Source organism: Diabrotica undecimpunctata, chromosome 1 (assembly GCF_040954645.1).
Source record: "Diabrotica undecimpunctata isolate CICGRU chromosome 1, icDiaUnde3, whole genome shotgun sequence".
Lineage (NCBI taxonomy): Eukaryota > Metazoa > Arthropoda > Insecta > Coleoptera > Chrysomelidae > Diabrotica > Diabrotica undecimpunctata.
In genome coordinates, this window is record NC_092803.1 from 84,758,058 (window position 1) to 84,780,286 (window position 22,229).

The 22,229-nt window shown below is 34.5% G+C and overlaps 1 protein-coding gene across 3 annotated transcripts in view; it reads left to right on the forward strand.

Moving 5' to 3' along the window:
• Positions 1 to 22,229, forward strand: part of LOC140439502 (uncharacterized) — a 171,776-nt gene that overhangs the window by 127,134 nt on the left and 22,413 nt on the right. Inside the window, exon 1 of one of the 3 annotated variants that reach the window (XM_072529473.1) lies at positions 8,683 to 8,735. The exons of the other annotated variants lie outside the window; for them this stretch is intronic. The gene's annotated coding sequence lies outside the window, so the exon portion shown is untranslated. Of the gene's footprint in view, positions 1 to 8,682; positions 8,736 to 22,229 lie in introns of those variants that run through there. 3 annotated transcript variants of the gene reach the window in all.

Sequence of the window (22,229 nt, forward strand, 5' to 3'; positions counted from 1 at the left end):
ACGTACCCTTGAGATATGTATATAGAGACTCAGGACAAACAAGAATCCTACGCACGCTAGACGAGAGAGCATATGAAATTTTTAACGGACTAAGAAACCACCCCAGCAGAATGTTAAGAGAGCTGACTAACTACAATGAAAACACAAGGACGGTACACAGAAGACCAAAACAACAGATAGCTCGATATAGGGAGAACCCGAACGAATAAATAAAGAATGAGATGGTTGCAAGAAGAACGAACAAAGAAATGCAGTCAATCAGAAAACACACCAAAAAAAAACTCTGGCGAGAGGGTACGCTTTTCTTTTTTAGGTTTTTAGGTTTTTAGGTAATTATAAGTCCAATATACACCGGGGTGTGTGAGAGCATTATACACTTGGGAATGCACACCCCAATACACGCACACAAATAGGATTAAGGAAAAAAGGAAAGAATTGTTGCCCAGGCATTTTATAGTCCCGACGCCACAAGGAAGTCCACAAAAAAAAAAACTAAAAAAAAAAAAAAAAAAAAAAAAAAAAAAAAAGTGTTTTCTGATTAAATAACGTAAATTCATATTGATACATTCATACTTTTCATTAAACCGTTTAACGTAAATTTACCTTATATAGCAAATATAGAAGGGGCCCGCCAGGCCTTCTATATACCGCTCCGCGGACTAGGCCCCTAAGGCAGATCGAAATGAAAGATCTACTCGCGAAATCCGAGCACTGAGGTCATGTGCGGCATGCATGGGCTTGGTGGCCGGACCCCTCTCGGGTGCTCAGCCGGCGAGGAGAACAAAATTTATTTTGCCAAATCGGCGGCTGAGTGACCGAGCACACACTCTTTTCCGGACATAGAGTCATCAGCTCAGGCTGATGGCTCTATGGTCGGAACACACGCTCTTTTTTCTTTTTTTAGGGACTCAAGTCCCGACGTAAAGCTAGAGTAAAATCAATTGAGTCAGTAAAGTAAATAGGGAGAAAAGCCTAGATGTGGCTACCCCTACAGTTAGGTGGCATAACCACATTCACTAAAAACCGAGGATGTCCTATTACCCAGGGCATCTTAAGTAAATTCCAGATCATAAGCCTCCTCACGTAAGTCACACGATGAGGAGGGGTGGTGGAAAAGCCTGGGGGTCAGATAGGTACCACTTCGACTAGCGAGGTGTGACCGGTTTGATCTTCGGACATGTGGATCCCATTCTTACATTGGTATACACATGTTCCTAGGGGCAGGGTTGATCACTGCGTGTGTGTGTGTGTGTGAACCTAGCGCTACCGGTATCGACCAACAACTTCAATTTTGGATTTTCCATGTTAACTGTTTCTCTTCCAAGGCAAGTATCCGAAAATTTTGGCCTACCTTAGATTCATTTTTTGTTGTACTTCATGAGAAACATTTTTAAAATATTATTCATCCCTTTCTTTTAGTTCATGATTTCCATTTTGATAAATTATTTGAGTATAATTCTTCAACTATCAACTCTGAGTTTTGGCCGTTATTAGTAAAGAAATTTTTTCTATTATTATTAAATCTATTTGAATTTGGTCAGGTATTTGGATTAACTGTATTTCTGGTTGATACTGACATTGGTTGGGGCCTAAGTAATCTATTACTAAGAATTCGATTAGATCTAAACACATTGCTTTATGCTCGAACAGCTTGAGAATTTGTGGGAAGATTTTGAGATGGTTGGGATTGTGACCTTACGTTGATTGGTTGACTAGTAAATGTGGGTCTAGAGGTAAATAAATTGGGATTTTGATAACCTGTATTTTGGTCAAAATTGAGGCCATTTTGATTTTGATTCATGTAGGACGAATTTGTTTGATACTGTAGGGCTTTTTTCTTGTTCTCTAGGGTTTAATTAATGGCTACGGGTCGATTCGAATTATAACATACAGTTTATTGTTTGACTCGTAAATTACAGGAATATAGAACTAATGTAAACGGTAACTATAACACTATTGAAATATAACCGCGGCTTATTAGTAAAAATATAAACACGTCTTTCATCGGTCGTCGTCTAGAGATGAGATGCCGTCCTATGCATATCACCTCGTAGTTTTAGTGTTCTACTCACACTATGCTCGACTCATCGTCGACCTACTATTGACAGTGTTTTTGATTATTCTGCAATAAATGAAGTTAGGAATTGGTAACAGAAAAAATTTGCTGATGAATGCAATCCTAGGAATACCTACTGACGATTGAAGTTAGGATTCGTATTCACATATTTTGGGTATAAAAAGAATTTTGGGATTTAAAATTATAGTAGTTATTTCTTGGAAGACTATTACTGGATTGTCCATATAAACGTTCAAAATTAAAAAATTCATCTACATATGCTATAGAATCTTCAAGAGAACCTGGTTTTTTTAAATGTATATTGTTTTTAAGAGTTCCTGTACAACCAGCAATAAAAGTATTAAGCGCAATTTTATCACAATGTTTAATTTGGCACAACTTATCAGTCTGCTGTAGATTTGTTTCATTACTTATTCTTTGGGTCACGTTGCTCTTAAGAAGTTGGATCCGTGTTCCAAAGTAGTGGAGAGATTCGTTTTTAAACGGTTTTGTCCTCTTTAATTCCTGCAGTAAGCAGTTCAGATCACGTCTGTCTGCGAAACATTGTTCTAATGCCCTTTTTATATCATCCCAGGATGACAGTTCCATCCGATTTCCTACTAAAGCTTCGGCTTTTTCAATTAATTTTTCTTGAATACATTATAAAATATGTTGATTTAAAGCTGCATCGTTATATGTAGCATATGTTTCAACTAATTGAGTACATCTTATAATAAATTTATTCAATGTATTAGAATCACCATCATAGGGTCTAATATTATTTAATTTTTAGATTTAAGGAAATCTCAGTTAATACTTGAGTTTGAGGTAGCCATATTTTCAGAAAAATTTATATTTTCACTGTCAACAATATTTAGAGCAAGTTCATCAAATTTATTTAATAAATCTTTAAAATCACTCATAAAATAATTAAATAGCAATAAATAAAAAAAAAACAAATTGTGAAAACATTTCTGGATTCGCATTAATATATTTGAAAATTGAAAAAAAAATCTATCTCTCCTCACTAAATAAAAGGAAGGAAAGGCAAAAAGGAACTTTTGGCAGTTACAGTTTAATCTGGATTACCTCGCTCTTTTTTCTGACTTCTGTTGTCACAGGAACGCTGCTATTTCTCGTAGAGTACCACTGAAGGGTCTAGATTCGTTGTAGATACACACTTCGATGTAGAAACAAAAACAAAAAAAAACAAAACCGAAAAAGTCTTTAACACTCGATGTCTTTTCGATCCGCACGTATTTCACTGACTGCGCCAATTATAACTTTTGTTCATGAAATACAGTTTAAAAAAAAAACAACTTTATTTTAAAAATATAACATATACGGAAACCTTACAATAATAATTATATAAACTATATGAGAATAAAAACAGAAATGTCTTTCCTATTAACAAAACAGATATTTATAAGTTCCTACTGCGTCGCCATCAAAAGTGCGTATCTAGTAGAATACGTGATCGTAACTCGCATGTTGTTAACTTTCTAACTCGCTAAATTACTCACATTAAAAAGTGTGCTTGCTTGTTCCACAACATATTCATAAATTTTAATTACCACTTCTTTATTTATATAGAGTAAATTGTAACTAAACAAGTTATTAACATAACATTAACAACCATTTTTCTAATCTCCCTTAGTTGTTTTCCCATCATTATAGATGACAATAAGAACTATTTGATATTTGAGATTTATTAGTTGTTCTAATAAAACGTAGAATTTTACAATGGATATTAATATATAATTTACACTATACTCATATCCCACATTAGGTACATAAAATGCATTAAGTCGTTTTTGAAAATTTGAGCCTGATCGTTATTCCCAAACTTATTGTCGGTAACGTGAAAGGCTCTCAGCTCCCTCAAGAGAGAGAGAAGGCTCGTTACTCGCTCTATCCATCGCTCTTTGGGACCTAAGAGGGTAGGGTTCTCGGTCAGTGGCCATAGACACGGGCTATGGACACTTAGCTAGGATTAAATGCCTTTTTAATAAAGAAACACAATAAGGAATGTTTATTGAGATAATAATAATAATTAAATTATTAAGACAGATATGTAAAGTACTTATACTAAGAATCTGAAATAAATCGATAATTATCTCCTGATCCGGGAATCGGGAAGATAATTATGCTAATAATTCTTAAATTAAGAATCTGTAAGGGAAAGTATATTATTTATAACTATTAATCAAAATATGAGCAAAATACAAATTAGTAAATATAGCAAGTGTCACTTGTCAAAAATTCCTGAAGTATGAAGGAATTAAGCTAGGAACTTCGGATAAAGTTAGGGACGTTTGTTATAGTGCCATTCGGGCTAATCAGCAATAAAAAGTACCAAAAGTACACAAACAAAATAGTTATAAACAAAATTCGAAAAATTGTTATTGAAATTTTTCTAAGTCGCTGAGACCTATAAAAATGTGGGAACAATTACAAGTTATTTTATATACCTAGTATAAAAAAGACATAAATTGAGAAAATATTGCAAGTTATTTTATACCTGTAAAATAAAATACCAAATATCAAAGTTGAAAATAAATTACAAGTTTTAGCAGTGTACCTGAAAGAGAAAAAATAAAACGCAATTTATAAGTTTTATTTATCAGTGTACCTAAAACAGAAAAATAAAACGCAATTTATAACTTTTATTTATTTTTTCAATTCTTTCTAAGGATATTAGCTCCGTCCGGTGACTAAGTCCGGTGAAGTAGAGACTTAGCAGAATCCTGAAAGAGAAAACTTCTTACACTACTTGTAAGGTACCGAAATAATCAGATTTTGGACTAAGTCCAAAAGCACAGATTAAATCGGCGATAATTGCGACGCTCTTGAGGAAAATATTAGCAAATTCGACTAAGTCGAAAAGCAGAAATAAATCCCTCAAAAATGGCCGCTGTTGGTTTGGAAACAAACCGACGTTAAAGCTGAGAACGTGAGGTTCTGGGTTTAAAGCTGAGAGCGTTAGGCTCTGGATATGTAGAGAACGTTAGGTTCTGGGAAAATAAAAAACAGAGTCTCTGAGAACTGAATCAATCAGAGGATCTCTAACATGCCAAGAAGGCTGGACCAGCGGACTTATCCTGACCCGGTCTGGTGTCCTGGCCGTCGTGCACCTTTTTTATGCTAAAAAAAGTAGGTCAATCTGTAACGGTTGTTTTGGCCTTCCTGTGATTGGACCTGCACGACGACCAATGCCTAATTTTCAGTATTATCATTAGCTGCAGCTCAGGTGCCTTTCGACCAACGATAATACAGAAAATGAGCAACAGACTCCTGAATTATGATTGGCTGCAATTACTGTTGCCATTTGACCAATCACAATTCAGCAGGCTGGGCGACATTATCTTAACCCATTAGTTCCTAGCGTTACGATTATGTAACGGCAAAGTGGTGCCATCTAAGTAGATCCTCTATCGCGTACGTCGCAAATGTTCAGTTGAAAACAGAAGGTGCTAGTGTTTACATCGTTGTAAATGTGTGATTGTTTTAGAACTTTGTTTTGAATCTGTGCCTGGATCAAATATAACGAAAGAAATAAAGCTTCTAATAATGGACTTCGTTGATAAAGAGTAAGTATATAAATCTTATTTTGCATAATAAAGTTAATAGATAACAAATAGTATAAGAAAATATAAATACATATTTTTTGTGTAAAAAATCTTTGATATTGTTTTTTTAAAAATAAGTTATTCGGTTATTAAATTGACTGTTACATTTTGAACTTTGATTAAATAAAAGGCAGATATAGAGCACAGTTTATTAATTAAATCTTGTCTAGGTACTTTCGCTTCCTAGAGCCTCTTCAGGGGCATTTCGTCAATTTTGGCCTAACTAACAATCTGTTGAGAATGTCATAAACATAAAATTGTACATTACACTACACTACACAAGGACAAACAGTTTAAATTAAAAAAAAACGGCAAAGCTAGATTATAGTTGGCATCATTCTCTCTCCTGATGCCAACCATAATGTAGCTTTGCCGTTTTTAAAAAAAATTTAAACTGTTTGTACTTATGTAGTGTAATGTACAATTTTATGTTTATGGCATTCTCAACAGATTGTTGGATAGGCGAAAATTGACGAAATGCCCCTGAAAATGCTCTAGGAAGCGAAAGTACTTGGGCAAGATTTAATTAATAAACTGTGCTCGATATCTGCCTTTCATTTGATCAAAGTTCATTTATTCGAGCATTCAACCTTCTATCAATTTGTTACATATTTGTAACGCTAGGATGTAATGTAAGTATATTCTCCAGTTGTTTTGTACCGATATATCATATGTTTTGTTTTCATTGTATGGTATTTTTAGTAACATTCTTTGAAGTATTAGTATGCAGAGTGTTTATAAAATTTTAAAATTTAAAAATTTGAAATTAAAAATGCAGTATGTACCTACTAAGTTGTTTTATTTCAGAGACCTTGCTGCAGTTCTTCAAAGAGGCCTGATTGTTTAAGAAGCTATTAATATAGCCTATAGTCAGATTAAAACAATTTGAAAACAAATCAGTACCCGACCCAGGAGTCTCGCCAGAGGAAATAAAATGTTTCATTGCTATATTGATTCTTAGTGTTTATAATAATCTTCTTATAATAGAAACGAACTTGTATATAATGCTATGAGACACAACAGATTTAAGCAAATTTTGAAGCTTATTCACTTGAATTCTAACGCAAATATTGATAAGGGTGATAAGCTCTGGAAAATACGGCTATTTATGAATAAAGTGAAGACAGATTTAGAAAGTATTTTGTTCCTGAAAAAGATCTGGCTTTCAAGCAATTTTTAAGAGCCAAACCCATACGATTTGGTTATAAAGTCTGGTGCCTAAATACAGTGATGGGCTTTTTGATTTATTTAGAGATATATCAAGGAAAATCTGTAACTCCTGATATTGACATAAAAAGAAACTTTGGAAAGGTGGCAGCACCACTGGTGAAATGATAGAAGAAGTACCTGATAATCTGAAATATTTTCCATTTTTATTTTACTTTGACAATTTATTTACTACCTTCAGTTTTTTGTCTTATTTACGTTTGAAAGGATACGCAGGCACGGAGACTATAAGGCAAAACCGTTTACCTAGGAGCTGTCCTTTATTAGCTAAAACTATATTCAGACAAAGTAAAGGGGATACTATGAAAGTACTCTTAGTAAGACGGATGCTGTACTAGTAGCTAAGTGGGTCGATAATTCCCTAGTTTGTACTGCTTCAAATCATCAAATGGCATCAGATGGCATCAAACAGATCAAATAGATGGCATCAATCTAATAACAAATGTTAGTTATTATTAGTTATAACAAAAGTTAGCGGACCAGCAGTGGTGGTAACAAAAAAATAGGTGGTACGGATCGAATGGATCAGCATGTTGGACAGTACAGGATTCAAATTAGAATCAGAAAATGGTAATGGGCATTGTTTATACGGCTTCTTGATGTTTCAGTCAATAAAGCGTGGTGTTGTATCCTAAATCAAACAACTCTTAGATGTCCCAAATAGCTTTTCGAAGGGCTATCGGGTAAGTTTATTTGAAGAAATATTCGTCATCTCCCAAAGGCACTGGCAGGACTCCATCTCCATCTTCTAATGCGCAAAGAGCAGCCGATGAAATTAGATATGATAGGATAGAACACCTAGTGGATAAAATTCCAAACGACAAAAGAAGACGTTGTGCTGGAAGATTTTGCAAAAGTTAAACACGCACGATGTGTAAAAAATGTAACTTAGATATCTGTATTAATTGTTTCGTTACCTATCACACAAACCAAAATGTTTAAATTCCTTTTTCATTATTTTCGGTTTTTAAATAAATAGAACTGATTACAGATATATTTTGTGCACCTATTAGCGCATAGCGTTACATATATGTAACACCATATACTGAGTGATTTATAAATCCGAATACGTAAATTCATTTATTTTTATAATTTTTAATAAAACAGCTCCCAAAAAAAAAATTAGCATCACATTAAAAACTGCGAAAAAATAATCTGGGCAATAATGGGTTCATACTTTTCTTAAGGAAATCTTTGAAACCATAAAGGGGGCTGTAAACCGTAGCTCTAATAGTAATTTTATTATCACGTAAAAGGTCACATGTTTCATAACTAGCATTGGTGAAAATATGATAACTTTATAAATATCCAAAGGGTCTACGGAAGATAAAACTGAATAGAAAGAATACCTAGAGTAAAAGCAGGTGTAACAATATGTATTTAAAGTATAGAATTGGCCATGTTTTTATACATTTGAGAAAAAGCGAGCTACCCTTTTACGTTATATGAAATTTCTATTTTTCTCTTAGTGTTGTATCATCAACTGCTGTAACGTATACAATAAAAAGCTTATAGAATACAACCTCAATAAAAAATATCCCCTGTCTACGTCCTTGGGTGATGATACCTCCCTCGGAAAACTATTGATCGCTCCGGTCATTTGGTGACGTCACGTTGGTCGAAATCGACCGATTTTCTCGCTCAGCTCAGCCAACTACCCCTTTCGCAGATCGAAATCTGAGGTCCTTTGTGCCGGGAACTTGAAGGTGCGCTTTTTCCCACAAATCCCGGGGAATTCGGCCTAAAAATTATCAGTGATCAAGTGAGCTGCTCAGTTTTAAACAATGGATGTTGATTTGTTGCCTAGTAACTTGTAGAGCCAGGTATGATGCATAATATGTAGTTATAGCCAGAGCCTAAGTGTAGTAGGCAGGGGTAGGTGATGACTTTTTAACCAATTTTAACATTTTGGTCGACTTGGTACACAAAAACATTAAAAGCTTCATTTTCTATGTAAAATGTATTATGTAAATGTGGATCAGTTTTTTTCGCAATTAAAAATATTTATTATTTTTATATACATATATATTATAAATAATATATAAAAAAAAATTACAAACAGAAGATATAAAATACGTTTAATAGTATCCTAAAATAAATATTTGGGATTAATAAACCCACAATTATTATGTTAAAAATATTTATTAACGTTTCAATTATTTTTTATATAGTTTGTTAACAAAAAATATAATAGTTAATGTAAAATGTCAAAATCATTTGACATTCTTGCAAAAAACTTAAAAATAACAATTTGTAAAAATTTCTATACTTACCAATTTTTTGTTTAGATAAATACAACAAAGAGAAAAATTTCGTAAATATTATATTATTTATAACTATTTACTGCAATATATTTTTATAGCATTGTAAAATAAGTTTTACTGTGTTTATTGCGTACCTACTTATTTGTATTATTTTAACTGTATTTTATTTAGCGTCATTCAAAAATGATATAAAATCTAATGAAGAGGTGGTTTCTAAAAGGCCTTAAGTCAAAAAAGTAACTTTTTGTTTATTTGTTTGTTTGTATGTTTAAAAATATAATCAAATGTTTCTTTGGAATAGAATCAGTCATGTAATTTGCAGGTAATTCTTGTTTCAAGACAATTGAAAGTAAGATTTGCACACAAAATCATGGCTTTTAAGAAGTTAAACATTTGTTTTTTTTTTAACGACCTTAAGTCAGTGACTTTAACACTTTTGGAAAATTCATGTGGGAGAAACTTCATATTATTATTCATTTGTAAGTTTATTGATAATCAGAGTGTGTCTTTAAGACGTCAGTAAAGGTTTAATAACTATCTAAGTACATAATTAAAAATTAATTTTTATTCATCAAAATCATTTATTCACATTTTTGTCAAAATTTGAAAAATAAAGTTGAAAAATCTTTCAAACAAAAGGCTCTAGTTCATCATACACTACAGTATTATTATCATTGGAACTATTTTGCATTGGTAAGTGCAGTATTATAAAAGTCTTTTGAACTTTCAGATAATGAAATAAATTTGAGAAGGTTTTCCACATATTTTTTCTTCTTTTTACTTATATGATTCACTAATGGCATAGACTTCACTGTACTCTACACTCCTAGCAAATTGCATCCTTTTTTATAACTTTAAAAGTACTAGGATTACCACAGAAGGTATTTTTAGCTTCAATGTCTTTATTACTTTTATTTGAAAATGAAAAAAACTCGTTGTTCACACATCAAAAAAGGGTTCTTGATTGAGAAGGTATTTGAATACGAAGTTGTTCTAATCAGCAGCAACCAAAAATATCGAAGGATGTAGGAGCTGGTATAGTAGGGATTAAACAAAGAATACATTAACGGCAATCCATTACTACGTGAAAGAAACTGACAGCGCTTACGGAACTTAATTCTGTAGAGGTTAATTCTAAGTTAGTACCTAAGGATCGTGTGGGTGCCCTAAATAAACAACGCTACAGACAGTAGCAGGGTTACGGTAGCCTGGGAACCGAAGGGTCATGGGGGCAATGAAAAAGCAGATTAAAAGGCCAAATAAAGCTCATTAATACCATTTGTTATACAGAACCCTTCAGAGGCGTAGTAAAGATGATATCAAGTACGGTCCTGAAAGTGAATATCTCAAAAATCTCTGAAATGGTGGAGGAATTTACCAGGACAAAGAGAGGCGCAACAGTTTATTATAGAACATTCGTCAAAATTTTCGGCAGACCTAATAAGTAAAGACAGGAAAACAGTCAAAGCCCTAGTAGGTCTTTAACAGGGTACTGTAACTTGAATAGGCGGTTTAAGCTGATGGGATTGGCAGATGATGACTTATGCAGATTCTGTCACTTTTGAAAAGAAACAGCAGATTACATTTTATAACAGAATGACAGCCTGGCAAATGTACTGTTCTTTGCGTTAGGCGAAGAAAAGCCATCGGCAAAGAGCTACATGAAAGGTTCGGTCTCTAAAGATAATAAAGCTATTAGACCTTTTAAAAAGGATCAGGCTAAGAATGTAATTTAAGGTTAGGGAACTACAATAGAACTGAAAAAGTAGCAATAATATAGTCCAAAACCATCTCATTGAATCTTTCTATCTATCTAAAGTCCTGACCTGACAGGATTGGTTGGATAGGTCACTGCAAAGAAGCCATTCTCTTCTACCACTCATCTCAAAAAAGGGCACGTAGTTCAAGCATACGTACAACTGTAGACTAGACATTTAAAAGCTTGCAGTCCTCTACACAGAGGTTATAAGGAATAAGAGCAGAGTGGTCCCACGTGAGTTCGTCTCGGATACTAAAAGCGCAGACTGTTAACCAGTACGACTAATGATCTCGTCTCGCTTCTAGCAGTCTCCATACCGACCGTCGACACAATCAAACGTCGGCCATGTTGCTGTAATTACATTCATTGAAGTAAAACAGATCGCGTCCTCCGTGCATTAGTTGCCTCTTATGACAGTCAGGAACCCAGACCCTAGCAGTATCTCGTCAATTTACTCGATAAAGCAGCTACTAGACAGCCGTTGTTAACAAATGTAAGTAAAGAGCAGCTTAAAGCTAATAAAACTTTAAAAGAAGATGAGTCCATAATAATCTTACTAACAGATAAGGGTAATGCAACTGTAATTATAATGGACAAAATTCAATACCAGGAGAAAATTTTAGAATTAGTCACAAACGAACCATTCACAACACTACAAAAGGACCCAACCAAATCCTTAAACAATAAAATATACAGAACACTATCTAAATTACTGTACCTTACAGGCTACCAAAGAAGGGACATTAACACTCCACTACAGCAATACACAGCTATAAGAAGACTCAAAAATACACACAGGCTAATTTTCAGCAGAGAGTGTTTTTCTTACAGCAAACTGTCTGAGTTACTCCTAGAATTTACTATAACCATTGACACCTAAGACGAACAGTTTTATAAAGAACTCACAAAAAAACATTTTCTCCAAAAACTAGCAAAAAGAGATCACAATCCCAACAAAATGCTTAGTTTTGATATCACCAGCCCACTCACTAATGTGCTTCTGAAAAAAACCTAAAAATAATAAGAACCAAACTAGAGATCAGATGATACAAAGACAACAAAAATGAAAACACCTATTTTTAATTAACAATTTTTATAAACAAAATTTTTGATTAGCCATGGGCTCTTCATTATTTCCATTACCCACAGATATTTTCATGAAAATGATTGCGAAAAACATTGTGTACAAACATAAGAAAATACCCACAGTATGGTGAATAAAGGTGAATGATGTTTTTTCTATTTGGTCTCACGGGCCAGAAGCACTAAACAAATTTTCAAGACCCATCAACTGTAAAGCAGAATCAATTAAATTTATCATGAAACAACTTACTACTATTTTTGGATATGTTAGCAACAAAGAAGGAAATTGAATATGTAACCAAAGTCTAACAAAAACTGAATCATCAATCACTGTGTGATATACCAATACACCTGCTCCAACGAAAATGCATTTAAGGTAAAAAAAAACCTGTTAACAACGATTTTAATAAAAAATTATTATCCATTGTCATTTATAAATAAGGAATTACTCAAGATTAAAGAAAGAAAACAATCAAACATCAAAAACGATCCAGTAATTCTCATAAGAAGGGATTTGAACATAATAACACCATGGAAACGGCTAATCAGAAAAATTAAGATGGATACGAAATAAACACAACATCAAAATAACATTTAAAATAACCAGTACACTGAGATCTATTATTTTTAAAATCAAACCCAATAACATGTTTTGTGTAAAACTTATTGAGGTCGCTGTTTAATATTAATTTAAAATAACGAAAAATGCAATATGTGTGTAAATAAGAATGTAATGTAGATTATCGAAATTTTGTTATCCAAAGATACTTTTGAATTACGTCCAATGATCCAATACATATTTCTCAATTTAAGTCCAAGCTGTTTTAGTTTGTTAAAAAATGGTTTTCCAAGTTAGACGGCGATTCAAGTGCATGCCAAGATATGTAGCGTCCTCGGAGTGAGGAATTAGACAATTATCAATATAAACAGGGGGGCATGTTTCTCTACGTAGCGTGAATGTAACATGTATTGACTTAGTTCCATTAGATTTGATGCGCCATACTTTCATCCATTGCTGAATTCTATTTAGGTTTGATTGAAGATTTCTTGATGCTGTTGATGGATCTGTGTAGGATGCTAGGATAGCAGTGTCATCTGCATACGTTGCAACAGTAGTTGTACTAGATGTTAATGTCCGCTGTGTATAAAAGATATAGAATTGGGCCGAGAACGCTACCTTGTAGGATGCCTGAGTGAATAGGATATATATTAGTGTGGTCGGTACTATGCTTCACCAGGAAGTGTCTATTTTCGATGTAGGATTTTAAGAGCTGGAAGTGAGGATAGGTAAGGAGCTTCTTTAATTTTATTTGTAGTCCTATGTACCATACCTTGTCAAAAACCTGGAATAATTCAAGGAAAGCAGCAGAACAGTATCTTTTGGCGTTAAAATCCTTGTTTATTTGGTTGACTAGCCTATGCACTTGTTCTATAGTTCCGTGTTTGTCTCGGAAACCGAATTGATGTTCTGGAATTATTTTATGTTCGTCTATTATCGTTTTTAATCTTTTTACGTACATTTTTTCAAAGACTTTGCTAATCATAGGCAAAAGGCTTATAGGCCGGTATGAAGATGTATTTTTCGGTATTTTTCCGGGTTTAAGGATCATTATGATTTGTGCCACTTTCCATGAACTAGGGAAATAGTTTAGGCGCAAGATTGCATTAAATATAAAGGTTATTAGTTTTATGCACTTACCCGAGCTTTTAGAATCTTGCCAGAGATTAAGTCAAATCCAGGGCCTTTTTTGATGTTGACTTCATTTATTGTTTGTTTTACTTGGTTGACTGGAAATTTCGTGTGGGGCACATCCATTTAAAACGGTGCTGTTAGGAATCTAGTTAGTTCTGTTTCTTCCTCTGTAGATACTGTAGAAGGGTATGGCGTGAATACTTTTTGAAGGTGTCTGCCAAAAGATCAGCTTTTTCGTTATCGTTCCTAGCCCAGGTGTTTGCCTCGTCTTTGATTGGTGGGTTATGCTGTTGTGGCCGTTCGAGTTTTTTCGTGGCTTTCCAGAGTGAGTAATCTGTAGCTTCAGTCGGTGTTAAGTTTTCTAAATATTCATGAATTCCATGGTTTTCTTCTTCATGGATTAATTCCTTTAATTCCTTTGTTGCTTTGTTAAGTTTTTTCTTATTTTCTGCCGTTCTTGACTGTTGCCAATTTTTACGTAATTGCCGTTTTTCTGAAATTTTTTGTTTAATTGTGGGAGACACATTATTTCTGTCTGGAGATGGTTCGTAGATGGGAGTAGCATACCATGCAGCAATTTGTATGCTTTTTGTTAGGTTATCTACAGCTGATTCTAGTTGGAGTTAATTGTTCAAGGACAGTTTTAGTGAGATCAGGCTGTCTAGTTTTTCTCTAAATTGGGACCAGTTAGTCTTGGTGTTATGCAAAGTTGGTTGATGTACTTTGTTTAAGATTATTTCTAAGATTGTTATTATAAACGGTGAGTGGTCTGATAATAACTCGAATCATGATTCAGCTTTACATTTTTTGGTATCGATGCCTTTTGTGATGCAGAAATCAACGGCATCAGGGATTCTTTTTAAGTCAGACGGCCAATAAGTTGGTTCGCCAGTAGAGATTTGTTGCAGGTTATTTTCTAACATTGCTTTAGCTAATTCTCTGCCTCTTGGTGTTGTTAGTCTAGAGCCCCACATCGGATGTTTTGAATTATAATCTTCACCTGCAATGAATTTGTTCCCCAGAGTGTTGAAATATTCTAGGAAATGTTCTTTTTTAACGACATGTTTAGGTGAGCAGTATAAGGCAGATATTGTTATTGGACCGTGTGCTTCCTCAATTGTTAAGCTGGTTGCTTGCAGGTAGTCTTTGTTATATTTTTCCCTTTCAGAGTGCTTAAGAGAATCACGTATAATTATGGCGCTTCCACCGTGAGATCTACCGTCTGGGTGTCTTGTATGATACAACTTGTAGCTGGGAATCCGCATGTAGTGTTTGTCTGTAAAGTAAGCCTCGGAAATTAAAATTATATCAATATTTTGATTAAGTATGAATGTTTTGAGTTCTTTAGCCCGTTGATAAAGGTCATTTGCGTTCCAGACTACTATTTTATATTTTAGTTGTGAAGCCATTAAGCGATTTTATTAATGACAGTAGTAAGCAAATTGAGCATTGTGCCCATTTGCTCCATGAGTTTTTGCATCATTTCTTCCAGCTTGGCTAAGTTTTTATTAGGTTGGTTAGGTCCTGGTATTGCTTGGTTGTTATAGCTACACTGTGGTTAATTTTTGTTGACTATTTGAGCATATGTTAAATCAGGTTGTATTTGTTGAGAATTATTTGTTAGAAATAGGTGGTTGCATGATTCTTTTCTCTCTTAGTGTAGGATATAGCTTCTGGTGTAGTTGAATGTGAGCTTGGCATCCTCTATAGTTAGCCGGGTGGTCACCGTTACAATTGACACATTTTACTTTTCGAGGACAATCTTTTGTTTCGTGAAAACCTGTAGAAAATCGTACATAAGATTGACATACCTTTTGTGAATGCGGCCGATATCTATACTGATGAACAGCGGCGTCTGTGTCTTTGACGCTAGTATGGATCTTGGCTGGTTTTTGAGATGTGTGCGCAACGACGAAGTTGGTTTAGAGTGCCAATACATACGGAAGAAATACGTATGTATGAAAGTCATCTAGGTTGGTTCCTTTGTTCTTAGGACCTCCGCCCATAGCAATAAATTAAGCTTAAATTGGTATCTTAAACTTTATACACAAAGGATGGGTACGTTTCCTTAAGGAATCTGAAGTGTTCTGGGTTGATAAATAGTTTCCCAAAACATGTTGTTTTCAAACAAGTAAATTCTCAGAACTATCCAATATATATAATAATACAATATATAGTAATGAATCAGCCAATTTGAGTGTGAGAATTTAAAATATGTGTAACTAAAGCCATATTATAATAAGCTAATATATTATAATTAATTAAAGAGTATAACTAAATAAGGTCATATTTTGAATAATAAAATACAATATTTAAATAAGTCTTGAACACTTTTTATTCTTTTAAAAACAAATGTTTTTAAAAACAACTAAAATAAGAAGGATAAAATAACGAATACTAAACTATCAATATAATAACAATTATACTGATAGTTAAAGAGAAAGAAAAAATATAGTTATTAACAAATAGGTAGTGAGCGTATATATAGGTAGAGTGTTATATCAATCGCGATTGATTCGTTTGTTTTGATTTAATCACTTCAAAGTATTGAACGACCGAATCCCGCTAGTTCATAACGATCCGATCGTGCGGTGACTTTCGTGACAAAAATCGATTGATCCATCGCCGATGGCGCCGATCGAACCAAAACAAAATTCCACAGCCAATATCCTCATTACTTTCGGTCCTCGGTCGTTCCTCACTTGCGATGAAGACTGATCGGCTGAATGCGTTCGTTTTAATGATTGAAAAATTAAAATACTAAATACAAATTATTGAATAGAGAATTGCGGACAAGGCTGGAACTTAGCTACAGATCGGAAGTATTGGAATTGGAAAATATTCTATCTGGCCCCAACGATCGCTTTTCCTTGTGTTGTTAATAGTTAGTAGTAGGTAAATAGAATGATAAAATATCTATTTGTACGCCTTTTAAATAAAGCTAGAGTGACACTAAACGTTTAAATGACAATAAATATTGATATTTGGATGTAGCGCATATTTCCATGTAAACTTAAGTATTATAAGTTATTAATTATTATTATTAATAATTATTTTTGAGTTACACTAAAAAACCTAAAAACAAAATCATAATAAATTCTAGCTTCTCGAATAATTTCTTAAGGATCTGTACGAACTTAAATGTTATAAAATATATATTTAGATAATAAAAATAAACTTGATATTCCAATAATTTAGGTGAAGTTAAATACACATATGAAATACTGTAAGCAATGCTCTCTCGGTTTTCAGTCGATTCTGCTTAATCAATGAATTACTCGTTATTTCTTTTAAATGGCAACGAAAAGTATTGAAACCAACGAACTATTAAAATTATTCGATCGTATTCTGAGTCGGTCACTGATTGATTCGGTCCTCGTAAAATGAACGATTGACATAACACTACACGAAACGTTGTAGGATGACATATAAAGCTGTCCCCAAAATAACAACGTGTACACTGTCTTCAGTGCCGCAATGCAACTCAGTGATTCTAGCCAATTTCCAGCGAAGAGGAGGCTGTTGTTTATTTTTTATGAGGACTAGAGAACCTTTAGTGAGAGATGGGGTTGGACTACGCCATGTTGATCCCCCTTGAAGAGAATGAATATACTCTTCAGACCCTCTGTTCCAAAAGTCCACCCTTATCCTTTGGATTAATTGCCAACGATTCAGACGGTTAATCTTTAAAGCGCTTAGATCTGGATCAGGAATTGAATCCACTACGGGTTTAAAAATTAAAAAGTAACCAGGAGTCAGTACCTACAAGTCATTGGAGTCAGAGTTTGCTGCACACAAAGAACGAGAGTTAAGAACTGCCTCGATTTGATTAATAAGAGTATATATAGAACTCTTCATAGGTCAAAACTTATACATATGGTTCTTGAATGATTTGACCCCTTCTTCTTATGGTGCCTATCCGTTACGGATATTGGACACTAACATGGCTATTCTGACTTTGTTGACTGCTGCCCTGAAAAGTCCGGTAGTGGTTAAGTTAAACCATTTTCGCAGGTTATGCAGCCAGGATATTCTTCTTCGTCCTGGACCTCTTTTTCCATGCACTTTACCTTGAAGTATGGTCCGAAGTAGGTTGTATCGTTGTTCATTGCGCATTATATGGCCCAGGTATTCTAGTTTGCGACGTTTTATGGTTATGATTAGTTCGCGCCCTTTACCCATTCTTCGTTGGTAACTCTGTCTATCCAAGAAATCCTCAACATGCGTCTATAACACTACATCTCAAATGCTTCGAGTCTCTTCAGTGATGCTTCAGTTAAGGTCCGTGACTCCACGCCATATAAAAGAACGGAGAATACGTAGCATTTTAGTAAACGAACTTTTATTTCCAATTTTATATCGTGGCTGTTTAAGATTTTTTTTCATTTTGACGAAAGCTGATCTTGCCTTCTCGATCCTTATCTTAATTTCCATCGATTGGTCCCACTGTTCATTTAAGTTTGCACCCAGATAACAAACCCCCATTTGTTCTTTGTGATTTGACCCCAGCCTCGGCTAAACCATTAAAATGAGGGGTGCCTCATTTAGCAGGTGCATTAAGCAGGTTAAAATCCCAGGTACTAGTAAGAGCCTCAGCAGCAGATTAAGCTAATTTAACGATTTCATTGCTGGCTCCTTTAAAATTGGTACTTTGATTACTCTTAATTGTTAGGCACTCACCGCGGCGGGATACAAATCTACGAAAGGCAGCCAAAAAGGACTCAGAACTAAGACTTAAAGTTACTTTCAGATAAATGGCCTTTGTACTCGTACACACGAATACACAAATATATCTTTTGTACGTTTTTGCACCTCTATATTTGGACATTAATAACGAGAATGGTCCTGCAAAATTCACACAAACAGACAAGAAGGCAAGTAATGAAGTAATTCGGATAGTTGGCAAGTTTGCCATAAAGGGGTTGTAAGATTTAGGTCGGCACCTAAAACATCAAATGCACTTTGACAAACAGCGATAAATGGCACTTTTAATGACTCTCTGAGTTTTTATCAAGGATGAAAATTTTAAAAGTAAAGTAGAGATGATATTATCCGTAACGACCGGTGTCAATGATAATACAGTTGGCAATTTTTCCTCTAACATTTCCGTGGGGTATAAGGAGTGAACATTAACTTGAGAGGGTCGACACTCCCTTGACTTCGTAACAAAATCAGGACCGCGCCACCAAAGTGAAAATTGTAGTAGCTATGCCAGTGTCAATCCACGACTAGCACAATCAGCAGGATTTTGATTATATGGCACATAATGCCAAGAAGAACACAGTATGAGTTCTTGTATGTGTCTTACTCGATTGGCAATAAAGATTTTCCATTTATGGGGAGAATTAACCCAAGTGAAAGCAATCGTGGAATCCGACCAAACATGAATATTGGAAAAAGAAAAGATATGCTTAAACGACAGTTTAATAAAGGCGACTAGATCCGCCAGCAATACAGCTTCCAACAGTTCCAATCTTACACGAGATTACGAGATTGTATATTCAGAGGAGACTCGACATTTAGCACACACAAGTACAGTTTAAAACGTGTTAATAGTACTAAATCAAAAATATACAACGCTGGCGTATCCTAACTCTGAAGCATCGCATCTGTGAATCTCGACTTTAGAAGATTTATTAAAGCCAAAGTGTCGAAAGATTTAAATGTTCTCAAGGTCAGGCAATTCGGTTTTAAACGTATGATTTCATACCTGCTGTACTTGTTAAGGGGGTTTATCATCCCAAGATACATTGGATTGACATAACTATTGGTTGTAGCAGACGTTTGGTCCTTAATAGACACGGAGAGATGAAACCAAGAGGATCAAAAATATGATTGATTTCTGAAAGAATAGCCCGCTTTGTACAAGTTTTGTTAAGGGAACAGTAAGAATAAGAAAAGACGTCAGTCGTCGGGTTCCATTTTAGAACTTGCACCTTAATAACGGAAGGTTCCTCCTTGTCAAACAAACAAGATGTCAGAATATCTGAGCCAAAATCTTGAAGTAAACTGAGATGATTGCTGGCCCATTTGCTTAGCTTAAAACCACCGAGCTTTAAAAGTTAAATGAGCTTTGACTGTAGAGCGCGGGTAGATGACAGAGAATCACTTTCTAATAAACCGTCGTCAATATAAAAATGTCGCGTTAAAGCTTGTGAAGCATTAGGGAAACAAGACTCTGCCGAATTGGCTAACTCTTGTAGAGTTTTTTAAAGAGTAATAAGGCGAAGAAAAAACCCATAAGTAATAGTACGTAAAAAGTATTCTTGGAGAAGTTTAGAAGAATCCGATCTCCAGAGAATTCTTTAAGAATTCCAAAATTCTTTATTTACGTTAATTTGTGGATACATTTGCTTTATGTCGCAGTTAAAACAGTAACGAAAAAATCGAAAATTAAGCAAAAGCGAAGAGATGTTCTTTTGAAGCTTAAGACCTGTATCTAAAGTATCATTGAGAGGCACACCTCGAACGTCACGTAGACAACACCAATTTTTGAAACAAGAGACGAATTAACAATTTGTTTCTTAAAAACTGCATGATGAGCAAAATAATAAGAGGTAGGCAATTTAAAATTGAATTCAGGAACCGGTACCATATGTTGTCAAGTAATATAATCATTTATGAACTCAACATATTTCTCTTTAAGATCCGGAACATTCTTGAAAAGATTCTCTAACATACAAAAACGACGATATGACTGAGAATAAGTGTCGCAAAAGACAGAATTGGGTTGTCTGAACAGCAGAGGAACAGAAAATCTGCCTGTTGACTTTCAGAAAATTAATGCCTTATAAATATCCTCACAGGCTTGATCGTCCTGCGACAAAATGGCAGGTTTTGATATATTTTCGACTTCTTAAAACTTTTGTAAAGAATATCTATATTTGCATCCATAGACGTATGTTAAGCGGTAATGACAACTTAAAAGAGCCGTAGAGACTCACCCTAGTAGTACCTAACCGAAAATGGTTGGTTTGGTTTGCCGAGAATTCGACCAAACTTTAAGAAGAGAGGAACTAATTCTGCACCTATCAGCATGTCTATATGACTTGCTTGATAGAATGTGTGATCCGCTAGTTTCAGATCATGAATATAAGTGAACTCGTGAGAAGTTATTTATATATGATTGCTTCCAACGAGAAGATTGGGCCGTTACGATCACATGGTTTAATATGACAGAACGTGGTACCCTGAGTGGTACACATCAATATTTCGTTTAGACCTTCCACTGGGATTGATAAGTTATTACGAGGAAGACCTAAGCGTCGAAATAAAATCAGTTATGGAGCCCGTATCCAGCAGGATATGAATTTTCTAAAAATCGCCTTAGACATCTTTGATATGTATCGTATCATTGGAGACGTCGACGAAAAACTAGACTGAAAGGTTTGAGGCATCTCTAATATATGTAGGGTTGAGGTTCTCACTAAAGTTGGTGTTTAAGGAGGCGGTCGACTGAATGAACAAGATTCGTTGGACCTTTGGTGGAAATGAAGAGAAGTGTGATGCAGTGATTTGCAAACCGTACATTTTTTCGAAGAACTACAGTTTTCGACGGAATGATATGCACCCAAACAGTTTACACATAAATTATGGCGTTTAACCAAAGACAAACGTTATTGCGGCCTTTTAGCAAAAAAGGACGAACATATATATAAAGGGTGAAAACCAGAACATGAGTCACAATTTCTCCCTTGATTGGCACTGACGAAACTAGATGTAAAGGGTTTTTTATTAGAATGATAAGAAAATTTTATTAGAATGACAAGAGGCGAAAGATATGAACTGCTTCGAATAATTATGCAGGGGAAAATAGCAGGAAAAAGGTCCATAGGAAGAAGACGAAACTCCTGGCTAAAGAATCTACGGGAATGGTATAGCTGTAGCAGCAACGAATTGTTTCGGTCAGCAGTTTCGAAAATACGTATAGCCCTGATGATCGCCAACCTTCGGAACGAAGATGGCACTTGAAGAAGAAGATAAGAAAATAATCGAGAGTGAGACTGGGCAGAATGGGTTAATGAATTAAACTGAAACCGACTCCAAAGTTATACATTGTCTTTCTAGAAATGAAATAAATGTTTCTTTATGTGTTCTTGATTTCCCGTGATTTCTCGTGAAAAAAAAAACGAAAAAGAAAGATAATGCAAAGAAAATTAAGAAAATCAAACACCAAACAAATGCCCTAGATTTAAATAAGAGAAATACGCTACTTGATTTCAGACAAAATCAATCGCAAACAAGTGAAAATACAGATAACAAAAGTAAGTAGAGATAGTAACAAAAGAAATGTGCTTAAATTGACACGCAACAGGTACAGAATGAGTTGGAAAGTATAATAAAAAGTTTATTAAAAATAAAATAATATGAAACAAAATAAAATAAAATGAAACAAAGTAAAATAAAATGAAACAAAAGTTATAATTATTTACTATCCGCCCGAAGTGGCCAAATGTTTTGTGTAAAACTTATTGAGATCGCTTGTTCATATTTAATTTAAAATAACGGAAAATGCAAT